This window comes from Thamnophis sirtalis, unplaced genomic scaffold (assembly GCF_051295495.1).
Source record: "Thamnophis sirtalis isolate CommonGarterSnake01/CBP01778 unplaced genomic scaffold, rThaSir2_p1.2 scaffold_6, whole genome shotgun sequence".
Classification (NCBI taxonomy): Eukaryota; Metazoa; Chordata; class Lepidosauria; order Squamata; family Natricidae; genus Thamnophis; species Thamnophis sirtalis.
In genome coordinates this window covers 36906701-36919273 of record NW_028261386.1, presented here as the reverse complement: position 1 = coordinate 36919273, position 12573 = coordinate 36906701, and the positions used below count along the sequence as shown (strand labels likewise).

General features: G+C 38.6%; 1 protein-coding gene across 6 annotated transcripts in view; it reads left to right on the top strand.

The window, feature by feature from the left end:
- The window catches only part of SLC8A1 (solute carrier family 8 member A1), a 276480-nt gene that overhangs the window by 34182 nt on the left and 229725 nt on the right, over positions 1 to 12573 (top strand). Inside the window, exon 1 of one of the 6 annotated variants that reach the window (XM_087717610.1) lies at positions 4531 to 4726. The exons of the other annotated variants lie outside the window; for them this stretch is intronic. The gene's annotated coding sequence lies outside the window, so the exon portion shown is untranslated. Of the gene's footprint in view, positions 1 to 4530; positions 4727 to 12573 lie in introns of those variants that run through there. 6 annotated transcript variants of the gene reach the window in all.

Genomic DNA, 12573 nt, shown 5'->3' with positions numbered 1-12573 from the left:
ATGAATTAGAATTCATTAGTTAATTAGATGCCACTGTGACAAGTTTGACTTGAAGTGATTTCATGGACAAAGCCCTTTTTCTTTGTGGAAGCTAAATTTTTATATCATTCAGAAATAAAAAGGATATGTGATTCTCTTATTGGAAGACATTAGCCATTTAGAGTTGCTATTCTTATTTCGTATGCAAGATTGGACATTTAAGCAAACATTGGCTCTGTTTGAACTAGGACTTTCATTCCTTTTTACATTCCATCCCAGATAGTCTGAATTCTCTATTCCTATTAACTACACACTCAGACAAGGCCATTCACACCTCTGATAGAAGAGAGTTTTACCCTACAAAAATCCATTCACACATGCAAACACATTTAAATTATGCTAGGATAATTTAATGTAACCCCTTTTCTCAAATGTTGCTAGGTTATTGTTTCAATTTTAGTTATGTACTTGGAGAAAAGTATCACATATCAAGTTTTTTATTTAAAAAATATAAATAAACAATTCTCAGTGTATTAAAAAGAGCATTGCTGGGTCAAGCCAACAAGCCATCTATCTAGTATTCTTTGCCACACCCACACCTTGATTCTCACTGCTTAAGATTGTTGCTGTCACAGAGACAGGAAGTCCTTGGTGAGCCAGCAGGTTTTTCCATTCCCCAGGGCAGGAGGAGAAATTAAGTGGAGTCCTATAATTGCACTTGTTTTTGTATAAGAATGACCTGATGTTCCTGCTACGTTCTCAGATTGGCCCATGTCTCCTGATGTATAGCCTTCTGTAAATACAGTAAGTACTATCTTACAAGGATTCAATTTCTTCATTGGAAATTAATTTTAGAAAGTAATGTTGAGGGAAATATGGGCATATGGTGTTTTTCAGGGTTCAGTCTTGTCTCTACATTATTTAGCAGCTATATGAAAACCCAGAAAAAAATTAACAAAAGATTTGGAAGTCACTGAATCCCAATAATATGTGGTTGATATGCATCTTCTATTCTAGTTTTCATATACTACCAGCTACTATCTAGGATGTCGTTAATATTCTCAATTAAAGTCTAATGGCAGTAATGGCCAGATGAGGCTGACAATCTGAAATTTAATTTAGATAAGACAGAGGTACCCAAGTCAGAATTTGAACATGGGATTTCATGCAGTTTTGGTAGAAGAAGTACTCATTCTCTAGAACTTCTTGTCTGGAGATAATTATGGATTCAGGTTTGCTCTTAGAAGGTTAGCTAGTAGCTGCAACTAGGAGTCTTCATCTATCTTTAAACTATTTGCCAACACCATTTGTCTGTAATAAGTTGGGCATCAACTAGGGTAGTGCATGACTTAGCTGCAAACTGGATTATTGCAATTACAGCATATTTGACTGATGGGCTACCTTTGCAGAATCTCGGGAAAATGCCATTTGTCCCAAATAAGACAATGTTGTATTTGTTTCCAGGAAGAATTCAAAATATTGATGGTTACATTTAAAGCAATTAAAAAAATCTAGATTTTTTTAGGGATTGCCACTTTTCTATCTTTTAAATGAAACATTGAACTTAGCTTAATCAACCTAAGAAGCTCTGAGTGGTGTGCACACATAAAAAAAGTGTTTTTTTGAACTTGGCAACTTTAAGACATGTGGACTTCAACTCCCAGACGTTCACACATCTTAAAAGTTGCCAAGTTCGAAGAACATTGCACTAGAAAGACAGAATATAAAATTTATAATACATCAAATAAGACCAAGAAACATTTCTAACTTTTCCTAGACTAATATTATATTTAAAAAGAAAAAAAAACAACCAATAGTTCTTTAATATGAACAGCATTTAAGCATTTGGTATCCTTCCAAGATGAGATACTTTTTTGTCCAATCTTGGTTTATTACCTCTGGAAGAGTCTTCCTAGGTTGGCGCCCTCTGGATACATATGATTACAGTCCCTATCGCGTCCTGACAATATGGTCAGCTACTAGGCAAATGGCTGGTTCTGTCATGGGCAGGATGAAATAAGAATGTAGCTCAACTAAACATGTTTTGCAGTGATATGTCACTGGAATATTTACCAAGGTAATCCATACAGATGAAGGCATTTCTTAAGATATAATGGGCAGAATAAGGGATTTTGGTACATGTATATTTGGAGTGCTCATTTATTTTCATAAAATGTAATGTAGATGACTCCAAGGGTGCCGTCAGCCAGACAGTGTCGCCTAGCGACCCCCAGGGAGAGAGCCTTCTCTGTGGGAGCGCCTTCCTTCTGGAATGAGCTGCTCCCGGAGCTTTGTATAATCCCCGACCTCCAGTCCTTCCGACGCGCCCTAAAAAGTTGGCTTTTCCAGCAAGCCAGCCTGGCCTGAACAAAATAAAATAAATTATTGATCATTGTTAATTTTAATTCAATTTTTTTAAAAAAATGTTATTGTTAATTCTAATTGGGTTTGTTTGGGATATTCTATTTAATTTTTTTTTAACTTTTGTATTATGTGTTTCTTTTAATGCTGTACACCACCCTGAGTCCTTGGGAGAAGGGCAGCATATAAATCTAATAAACCAAACCAACCAAACCAACACAAGGAAATGTTTTGCAAGCTAACTTAGTGGTTTTTTTAACTTCTCAAAGCCATAGATCAGCAGTCACCAATTGGTGGTCCACGGACCACTAGTGGTCCACAAATTTTTTTTGATGGTCCGCAGAAAAAATATTTGCATTTTTTATATTGCACTAAATACTATTTATCTTTTTTTAAAAAAAAACATATTAGTGTCCATGGGATTTAAAATTATCAACTTAGTGGCCTCTGAGGTCCAAAAGGTTGGTGACCCCTGCCATAGATTGTAAACCATTTTAATGACTATTTCCTAAAAAGCTAAAGGGAATATATTACTCTTTATTTTCTCATGTATTATATAGAATTTAATGGAATATTTGTGAATATCTGGAGTAGGATATGTCAAAAAAGAGATTTGCTGTGATATTTAGCCTATTGAGATTTATTCTAAATTGTAGTCGGTTTAAAAACCCATCTTAAAAAAAATAGGTTGAAAGACAGGCCATGGCATCTTCAGCATCTTTTCATTCAAAATCTCATATTCTCTGGGAAGTTTCATCCAAACATATTGTAGTGTTATTTTTGTTGTTGTTGTTGTCCAACTGTTTCAATGCAATGTCTGAGAATGGAAATCTACCAATTAATATTTGTTTGGTGTGTGTGTGTTTTTTTTTTAAAAAAATAAAGTTTCCCAGGGCTACAGGGGAGAGACTAAAAAGTAGTGACATCATGTGGGATGGAGTAATTCTTCCTTTTTTGAGGTTTTGGTTTAAAACCATAGAATGGGACTGAAAAGCGTGCTTAGGGTCCATCTAGAAACTGCAAAATAGGGTCTGAAACTTATTTTTCCTTTAGATAATTTTTTCACTGGCAAATTCTTATTATTGAATTATTTTAATGTTTAACCAAAATCTGTTGCTTTTACTTGCAAAGCTGTTCCCAAATGAACAAGTGATAGTCTTTGACCTTTAAAAATTAGTGACAAACCTTCAAGTTCTCCCTCTTTTTTTCTGCAGTCAGCATGCTCAATTCCTATAACCTTTGCACATGAGATTTCTCTCCCCCCCCCTCCATACTGCTGACCACCTTCAAGCAATGCTTATGCAACACGTGATTGTGCGGTGAATGCAAGCTGAAACGCTGACTTGTATAATCTAAATACATCGACTATATGGCCATTACGGCGCACAACGTACTGCAGGTAGAACGGCTCTCTATACAGGTGATATACTATACTACACGTGCATAAGAGGCGCCGGGGCCACTTTACAAAGCTATGAACGACTCCGAATATATATATATATATTCGGCATGTCCGAAGCCGCTTTCATTCACACGGTGCAACTAAACAGTTCTTTAGGGGTCACTTGCAAAAACTCTGCAGTAAAGAGGAACGCGTGCGCGTGCAACGTCTGTGGCCATTCTGAGGAGTGGGTAGGAGGGCCTCGCATGCTGACGGCGGAGGGGGCGGTGGCTTTCCGCCGCCTTGTATTTCAAAGCTTCTGGCAAGCGAGCGGCTGCTCCTTGCGCTATAGTAGCGGCAGGAAATATTCTCTGCAGCACCGACAGGAGACCCGCCCACCCAGCCACCCACTCCCCGTAAAAAAAAAAAAAGAAAGAAAGAAAAAAGAAAGAAAGAAAGAAACACCACCACGGTCAGGGTAGTCAGGCAAAGGCGAGCCGAGTTCCTCCAATCCCTTTCCCTGAGCGCGAAAAACTCGCTCGTTAAGATTTCGCCTCAATTTGTAGACACGTGGAAAAGGCGGGCGACGCTCCTCCGCCCGCGCCTGTCCCGTCTGCCGGGCCAAGGCAACAGGAGGGAGCAGGGACTGCTAGAGAGAGCTCGCGTCGGGAAGGAGGAAGGAGCTGGCGAGTCCTGCGGCGCTCTTGAGGGGAATGCCGCCGCCTCTCCTCCTTTAAGCGCGCGTCTGCCCCCGCCTGCGACTCTTTCCTTCCAAGGGGGGCGCTTCTTGCTCTTGTCGCCGCGCTGCATGGGGCGCCAGCGCTTGGCGCTTTCCAGATATGGTCTCGGTGGCGGCGGAGAGCTCTCTGTGATCGCCGGCATCCGCGGCGTCTGGCCCGGCGGGAGGAGGAAGGAGCGAACGAGGTAGAAGGCGGCCAGGAGGAGCGCTCGACTGGTGTCCAAGAATCAAGTCAGCCGGGTTGCTGCGGGCGGCTCGGTCTGCAGGTAGGTAGGGAGGACGGCGGGAGGATGAGAGCCCGGGGAGGAAAGTCTTTTGTGTCCGGCCCGCAGCGCTGCTTGGTCGCTAGCAGGGAACCCGGCGGGGGCATCCGTCAACTCCTGTGCTGCATGGCCCTTCTTCGGTCTCTCTCTCTCTCTGTCTCGGGGAGTAGCCGGACACGTTGCAACCCAGCCAGTCTGGAGCGAAAAATGCGGACGCGGCTCGTCGAATGAATGGAAACCTTAGCTGGGCGGCTAACGGTTGCTAGCCTGGATGGCTGGGCAGCCATCACACAGCAGCCCTCTCCCCCTTCCGTGCTGCCGAGAGCCCACCCATTGCAGCTTTGTGTGTGTGTGTGTGTGTGTCCGTGTGTGCGCTTTTATGCGTGTTCAAGAGGTGCTTTCACTGCGAAGCCCATAGGCTTTGTGCTTGCTCACCACGGCTGATGGGCATTGTAGTCAAGACCTCTATAGGGAAAAATTGAAAAAGAAGCACTTGACCTAAAACATCCAAGGATATATATGTAATGATATTTAGAGGGTGTGATGTGTGAGAGATTGCATGGCGTTATGATAAGCTACTCCAATATTGAGGGTGGGAGATAGTCTTTCTTGGAAGTTCCCTAATAAGAAAGGCAAAACCAGGATAGAAAATCGAAGCTAGGTAGGCAGCAGGTAGAGATGCTAAGTGTCAGATTGGCCCTGTCTAGAAGGTCCACTGGTCCCTTTTCAAGTCTGCCCCCCCTTTTTTTTCCTTTGCACACATCTCTTTATAAACACACCCACTTCCCCTCCCATCTTCCCTCCCCTTTCCTCCTCTCCCTTTACTACCTGTGTAGCTGTCCAGGGTAGGAACTTTCAGGGGATTTTGTGCTGCTTCTGGGATTCTCTCTTGCATCCTAGGGACCTGTTGCTGCAGAAAGGTAAAATATATCCAGCTGGCTGTGGTAATTCCATGTGTGTCATTTGGCAAAGGGGACCATGTTAAGTCTAGGATTCCTTCGGCAGCTTCTTTGGGCATATTTTCTCTGTGACAGTGCTGCAGCAAAGCTGATGAATGGTTTGGAGCAGAGATTTGTATTTCCCTCTATCATGGAAGGGAGGGAAAGTAGAAATGTGTGCCTGTGTCTGTTTGCATGTGTGTGTTTTAAAAGATAGCAATAGTGGCATGATGATAATAAGAAACTCCTTAGAGAAAATGCATGCATGCACACCACACGCATACATACACACTGCAACAAATTAGAAATGGTAGTTGCATTGCTAAATGGAGGGTCAGCTTATGGGTCTGCCTATGCAGATAATATTTCAAAGAGGGCTTTTTAAAATGCAGTCTTTATGCAAACCCTAAAGGATCATATTTTTCCGACGCTTAACAGCTGATTTGACATGATTGTCTGCAGAAAGGGGAGGAAAAGCATGGGATCTGCAAAGGGAGGTTAGGGGTGTGCTTCTGGGGAAGAAGGAGAGCAGCAAAGAAGGAACGATAATCCTCACATATTATCTCACTGAAAAAGACAAAGGGAAGGATGGATTGATTTAGAGGGAAAAAATCAACCCTAAAAAGCACTGCTGTGAAAAAACACAGTGATCAAGCATGGATCCAGGTTGCCCTTTCCAGGATGTCTGCAGAACACACCCACTGAAAGGAATCCCCCTTTCTGTGCTCCTCCTCCCTCATCCAACATCTCAAAACGAAAGAGTGGTTGAATAGCACTGCTGCATTATGGAACTACGGAGGGGCTGGGGGGGGTGGTGATGTGCATGCAGCGTTTCTCCCAGATCTATCAGGAGGATTGTAGGAGAGGGACCAGGTTATAGAGGGAAAGTATTTCACATTCTTCCAACCTCTCAGGAAAAGAATCCCGACTGGTGCCTTTTGGCAGTCATGGTCTGACTTCAGTGTGGTGAAGCATCAAATCGGTGCTGACTCTACAAAGGTAGACTTATATACATGCAAATCTGCAACAGAGCCAAGTGCTCTAGCATCACCATGCTTTCCCCAGATTATAGTACCCATGACTGACACTTGAAGGTGGTTTTCAGCCCTTCCCAAATCATACTGAAGCTCATGCAATGTACATAGCATTTCTCTCCTATATAAAGCTGTGTGTCTGTTATAGTATATAAAGGTATATGTCTGTTTGTAGTAAGATGGTTAAAATGAAATCACCCAAAGTGTTGGTACTTCTTTAAGCAAATAACTAGCAATTGCCATTCCAGTTGTATGCATGCATGCATGCATGCATGAATTGGGTCAAGAAGACCAACTGTATCCTAACTGCAGAGTTTTAAGTAGAATAAGTCCAGTTTTGAAAAAAAATGTTTTCATATAGCTATATAATTAGCTATATAATGCAGGAAATGAGAAAAAGAAATACATACATCCAAAGAAAATGCAGAATGTCAGTTTTTGCTGTAATTGAGTATTAATTAAGTAATATTATGTTTCCATGGCTTACTTCAGTTTTCTTCAGTTTTCTTCAGTTTTCCATAACAGCTACTTAGCTTTACAAGTAAAAGCAAACTACCATTTACATCTTGTTAATTTTGTTCAATTAGCACACTGGACATTTTCCCCTGTTAATAAGCTCACTACAGTAGCTGTCTTTCCATGCGTTTTTTCCCCTTTAAGGGCAAAATTTTTAAAATTTCCTTAAATAAAATAAATAATTAGAATCACATGCAGGCTTGAGTTCTCTTTCTAAGCAATATGAGATTGCTATTATTTGGGTTCTATTATTGTCAAGGAAAATGATGGATAGGTGGCAGCATCTTATAAATAATTTTAGTTTTATTCTGCAATAAGAATCAGCTTGTTTTTTTTTTTTTACCTCGGCTCTGTGAGACACTTCAACCATCTGAAGTGGCTGTAGGTGGTGATAGAAGACTGACAAACTTCTGAAAATTGATAAGGGACAAGAAAAAAGCTATTAAAAAGAAGTAACAACTCCATAGATACTTTCAAAGTTGCTACTTTCTTCATTACGATTTTATAGATAGATAGAAATACATTCATGCATATCCAATCTCTTTACGTCTGCTTTTCTTCTTTAATCAGCTAGGTAGATGGCTGATATTTTCCTCCCACTTTCCATCTGTTTGATCTATCTGTAATCTATGCCAATTTTGCATTTGTCAAACATATTCTGAAAGTAAGAGTTTCTTATACCATAACTGAATACCTAGCAATTGATGCTGCCAGACCTCCCACACTTTTCTGTGTGATTGTATAATTCTCATCATTTGGGGGCAAGATAAAAAGTGTCATGACGGCATCCTATAAAGAAGCTCCCAGGCTGCTACTACTATATTGTGCCTTTCTGTGTCATGAAACACAGAATCAGTTCTGATGATGGCCAATCAGCTGCCTTAAGTACAAAACTAGAAAGATTCAGAGGTATGAATTTCTGTTATATTTCCAAAGATGAAACATTAATATTTGAAATATTCTGCTCTGGACATCTAAACATTTAATTCAGTTTGTAAAAATATTTTGGATTATTCTATTTAGGGAAGATCATAAACAGGAAACATAATTCACCCACTGTTATAGTTGCCCAATAGCAGATAATTAGATATATGCTGTCTTGGGGGGGGGGGGGATATTATGACTTTTTCTTTTATGTGGCCTTTGACAGAACTCTTATTTGCCCTAAAATAAGGCAACTTTGGTAGTGGTGACAATTCTTTTCTTGAGCTGCAGTAGTGCTGCTACTGAGCAGTTATATGCTGTACTATGAGTATCTGTAATGTTTCAGATATCCTACCCTGTTTTTCTGAAAACAAGACCTCACCGGATAATAAGTCCAATTGGGCTTTTGAGCGCATACACTAAAATAAGCCCTCCCCTGAAAATAAGCCTTCCTTGAAAATATTGTAACATAGCAGCAGCTATGAGGTAACCACACTTGGTGCCTGCTGCACCTCAAAAGTGATAAGATCTCCCTGAAAATAAGGCCAAGTGCTTATTTGGGGAGTTAAAAGACTATTAAGACCCTGTCTTATTTTTGGGGAAACATGGTATTTCAAATATATTCAGGGATGGAATGACCACAGTAGAGGTGGAATATAAAATGTATAGGCAGTAACCATCACTAGGCCAGCAGCTGGCTTTTTAAAATGGTGTTTCTCAACCTCAGCAACTTTAAACCGTGTGGACATCAATTCCCAGAATCCTTAAATCGCCTTAAAATTTCTCCGGTTGAAAAACATTGGGCTGGAATATGTTTTCCCTCATGTGGTAACTTCAGGAATTTGGACGCCGCAACTCCAGGGTTGCAGTTTAAATTTGGAAAGTTTCATTCTTTTGGCAGGGTAGTAAGTTCAGTCACAAAGCACTACCCATGGTAGCTTCTGGGTAAAGAAAATGGCAGGTGCTAGTGAGAAGTTGCTAACAAGCCCATCACAAGTTTTACTTTATGTTGTCCACTTTAGGGTAAGATGGACAGTTTATTTATTTTATATATGGCTTTTTCTCCTAAGGAGAATGTGTATAAAATGATATCAGTAAAATATGTATAAAATGATGCACAATAAAAACAGTGTAATGAGAAAATATAGTTGTATGATGACAGTTAAAAGCCTATTAACATTAATAAAAATACAAATATACAGGCAGTCCTCAATTTGCAATATTTCATTTAGTGATCATGAAAAGTTACAGTGGCCCTCCACAAACTGACTTATAACCGTTTTTCATACTTATGGCATTTAGGAATTGTGGTCATAAGTCAAGGACTACCTGTACAGACAATGCTTTTGCATAGAATATGGCTTTCTTCAGTCTCAATGCAAAGAAACTGAATTAGCTTTATCTAACTTAGTTGGTCCATCTGGCAAGGATGGGTCTGGCCTTCTTCAGTTGAATTTTCATTTATAGATTGCTTTCAGGGTTCAAGCTCAGGTTACATTTGAAAGACTTCTTCATGAAAGTAGTACCTTTACTAATATAGTACAATCATAGACGCAGGCTACTTTATACTTATTCAACTATTGGCATGCTCTTGAAAATGCAGCCATTATTTGTTGAATTTGTGTATTGCGCCAAACCATAGTTTATTTAAGCACATTAAGTTAATAAATCATAACCATCTGAATTCATATAATCTACTAATCCATAAACTATGCGATAGAATCCATAATGGCAAGGTTAACACAGCCAAAATCAAACAATCTACATTATGGCTTAATTGTGTGCCATATTAGTGGAATAGATCGATGCTATGAAGTGGAGAGGTTATGATAGTATTATTGTTTTTCTTGGCAGTATAAATTTGTAAAGTAACTTGGTTTACCTTAGAGCTGACATAATTCTTTAGAATTAGAACAGGTATGTTAAATGTTACTTATGCTGCACTGTCATATGGATGAGGGAAAATGAGAAATAAGGCTAGCAGAAGTTCCAAGTGCAATTACATCTGTCATGCTGAAAAAAATATAGAGTAGCCCCAACTGGTCCTTATGTGCTTGAGGTTCTGCATCTTGGAATGAAGAAATGGGACCCTCTAATATTTATTTCTAAAAACAAACAAACATGGTACAAATTTTTGGTACAAAATTCAGCTTCCTTTCAATCACAGTTCAAAACCATAAGCAAGCTTCTAGCCATAAAGCTGGAAAAGATTATTCAAGAATCAGACTGATGCCTGAATAAAATTTCTAGGGTTCAAATATTGTTCCAAATTCTTTGTGCTGCTTTTTTCTACTTCTGCTGCTATCCAACTAAAATTATGCTCTATAAGGTAATAGGAATTTGAGTATTGATATATGTTTTTTCATTTTTTCATACAGCGTTTTGTTTGTTAGAACACATTCTGTCTTGGAATAATCTTCTGTAAAATAGCATGATGTTAACCTTTGTTTAAAAGCAATAATTAGTATTCTATGAATATAAAATGTATCTCTTCTAATTTAATTGCAGTGCAATTCATAATAGTCCAATAAATAGAAACATTACCAGTATTAAACACCTTTTTTCATAACAATTAAAAGCCTATTTTAAAAATGAATCTTTTGCAAGAAAAAGTCTGCAAATTTATGGAACTTGATTAATAGCATTAAATTTACTTCACTGAATTCTGGAGGCACACATGACCTTATTTGGGTTTGCTTTCTTGTATAGTATGCTGCAGTGCTGATGGAATGTTAATTTCAAATGCACAACAGTAACGGTAACAACAATAAAAATTAATTATGGAAATCAAGTCCTGAGCCTGGTCAATTTGGCTACGGTTCCAGTACAGATGATGGTCTAAACTTTTCATTTTGCCTGATATCCATAGTGAGACTTATTTAGGTAACTATGTTTACATTTTGCCTGATGGTTTTATTTTGAACTGTTACTGGATAAAGAAAGAAAGACCTGTCATGGGTTGGTAATAGCTCTAACATAAAATATTCAATAGAGGAAAGATTGTTCACAGATGTTTTGCACTGAAATTATGTTCAAAATGCTCTGGGCTTTTCTCCATTTTTGGAAAAAGCTTGGTGGTTATTTTTAAATAAGTCTTTGCTTAATTTTGGTATTACCAAATTTATATAGAAGATTACAAATGTTAGCAGTTTTACAACTTGCTAAAAGAAGAACAGTTATCTTATCAATTGAGAAATTATTGGCAGTAGGGTGAGTGAAAGAATAGTGCTTTCCCATGGAAAATTAAAAGTTAATAATGCTAAAATATTCCAGTCTATGTATATCTTCTGTAAAAGTTGTCAAATTGCATTATTATGACAGCATTATCTCAACCATAGACTGTAAAAAATATTTTCTTGGGGTGAAGTCCTAAGACTGAATCTGTTACAATATTTTCATCATTTTTAAAAATGCAGAAAGAAATTGTTAAAACAATGTAAAACATAAGAACTAAAAAATTCTAAGTAAAAGGAAAATTAAACAACCATTTACCCAATATTCATAAAGGGAAGCATGTACAGTAGGTAGATACTTTAAGAGCTTTACAGAGAATGTAACCAGAAAGAAGTCTCATACTTTGTACATACATAAAAAGTTCATATCCAGTCTATATCATTAAAGGTAATTGCAGCTAATTAAATTTAGCAGAACGTGCATACTCAACAGTGTCATCACCACAAACTATTAGTACTTACTTCCATGTTATATGTATATGGCAAATTATAATAGTACAATCTGGATTTACCAGTGTATTATTATAGTTGGATTATTACAGTCCAAGGAAGTCTGTATAACAACCCTGAAGGATGCAAACTTGTTCAGAACAGGCAATTTCCATTACAGAAACACTCTACTCACAAGGTCTAGCTCTTGTCGATATTAAGCCTCCTATGTTTACCTTGCTCACCTCGTCACTGTGTTCTAGCTATTGCTTTCAAACACAGACAGCTTTCTTCTGAGAAGTAGAGTGTCATTTGTGTATTGATGATAGCTACTCAAGAAACTCCTAATGATGCCTCCCACAATTGCACTGGGGATAAAATATCTGCTAGAATGCAGAGAAAGCTCTCATACTGAGGCTATTTTTCTTAGTGCAAGTGGAACTATTATAATTCAGTACCTTTAGGTCCAGAGATAGCCTAGGATAATTTTTTGGTTAATGATATCATTGGCTGCTAAAAATAAAGCAGGATCAATAGACCCTCTCCCTCTCTCCTTCCTTCCCTCCCACTCCCTCCCTCCCCTCCTCTCCCTCTCATTTAAGGTTACTTATTAGGCAACCAGGAGTGTATTATTGTAACCCTTTGAGTCTAATGGCACTATTAATTATCTAAAGATGTATTTAGTAATCATTAGATCCACTTAGCTCAGTTGACTAATTTAAATAAGGCAAGATGGACAGATGTATAGATCAGACAAACTGGAAAGGTATAAACAT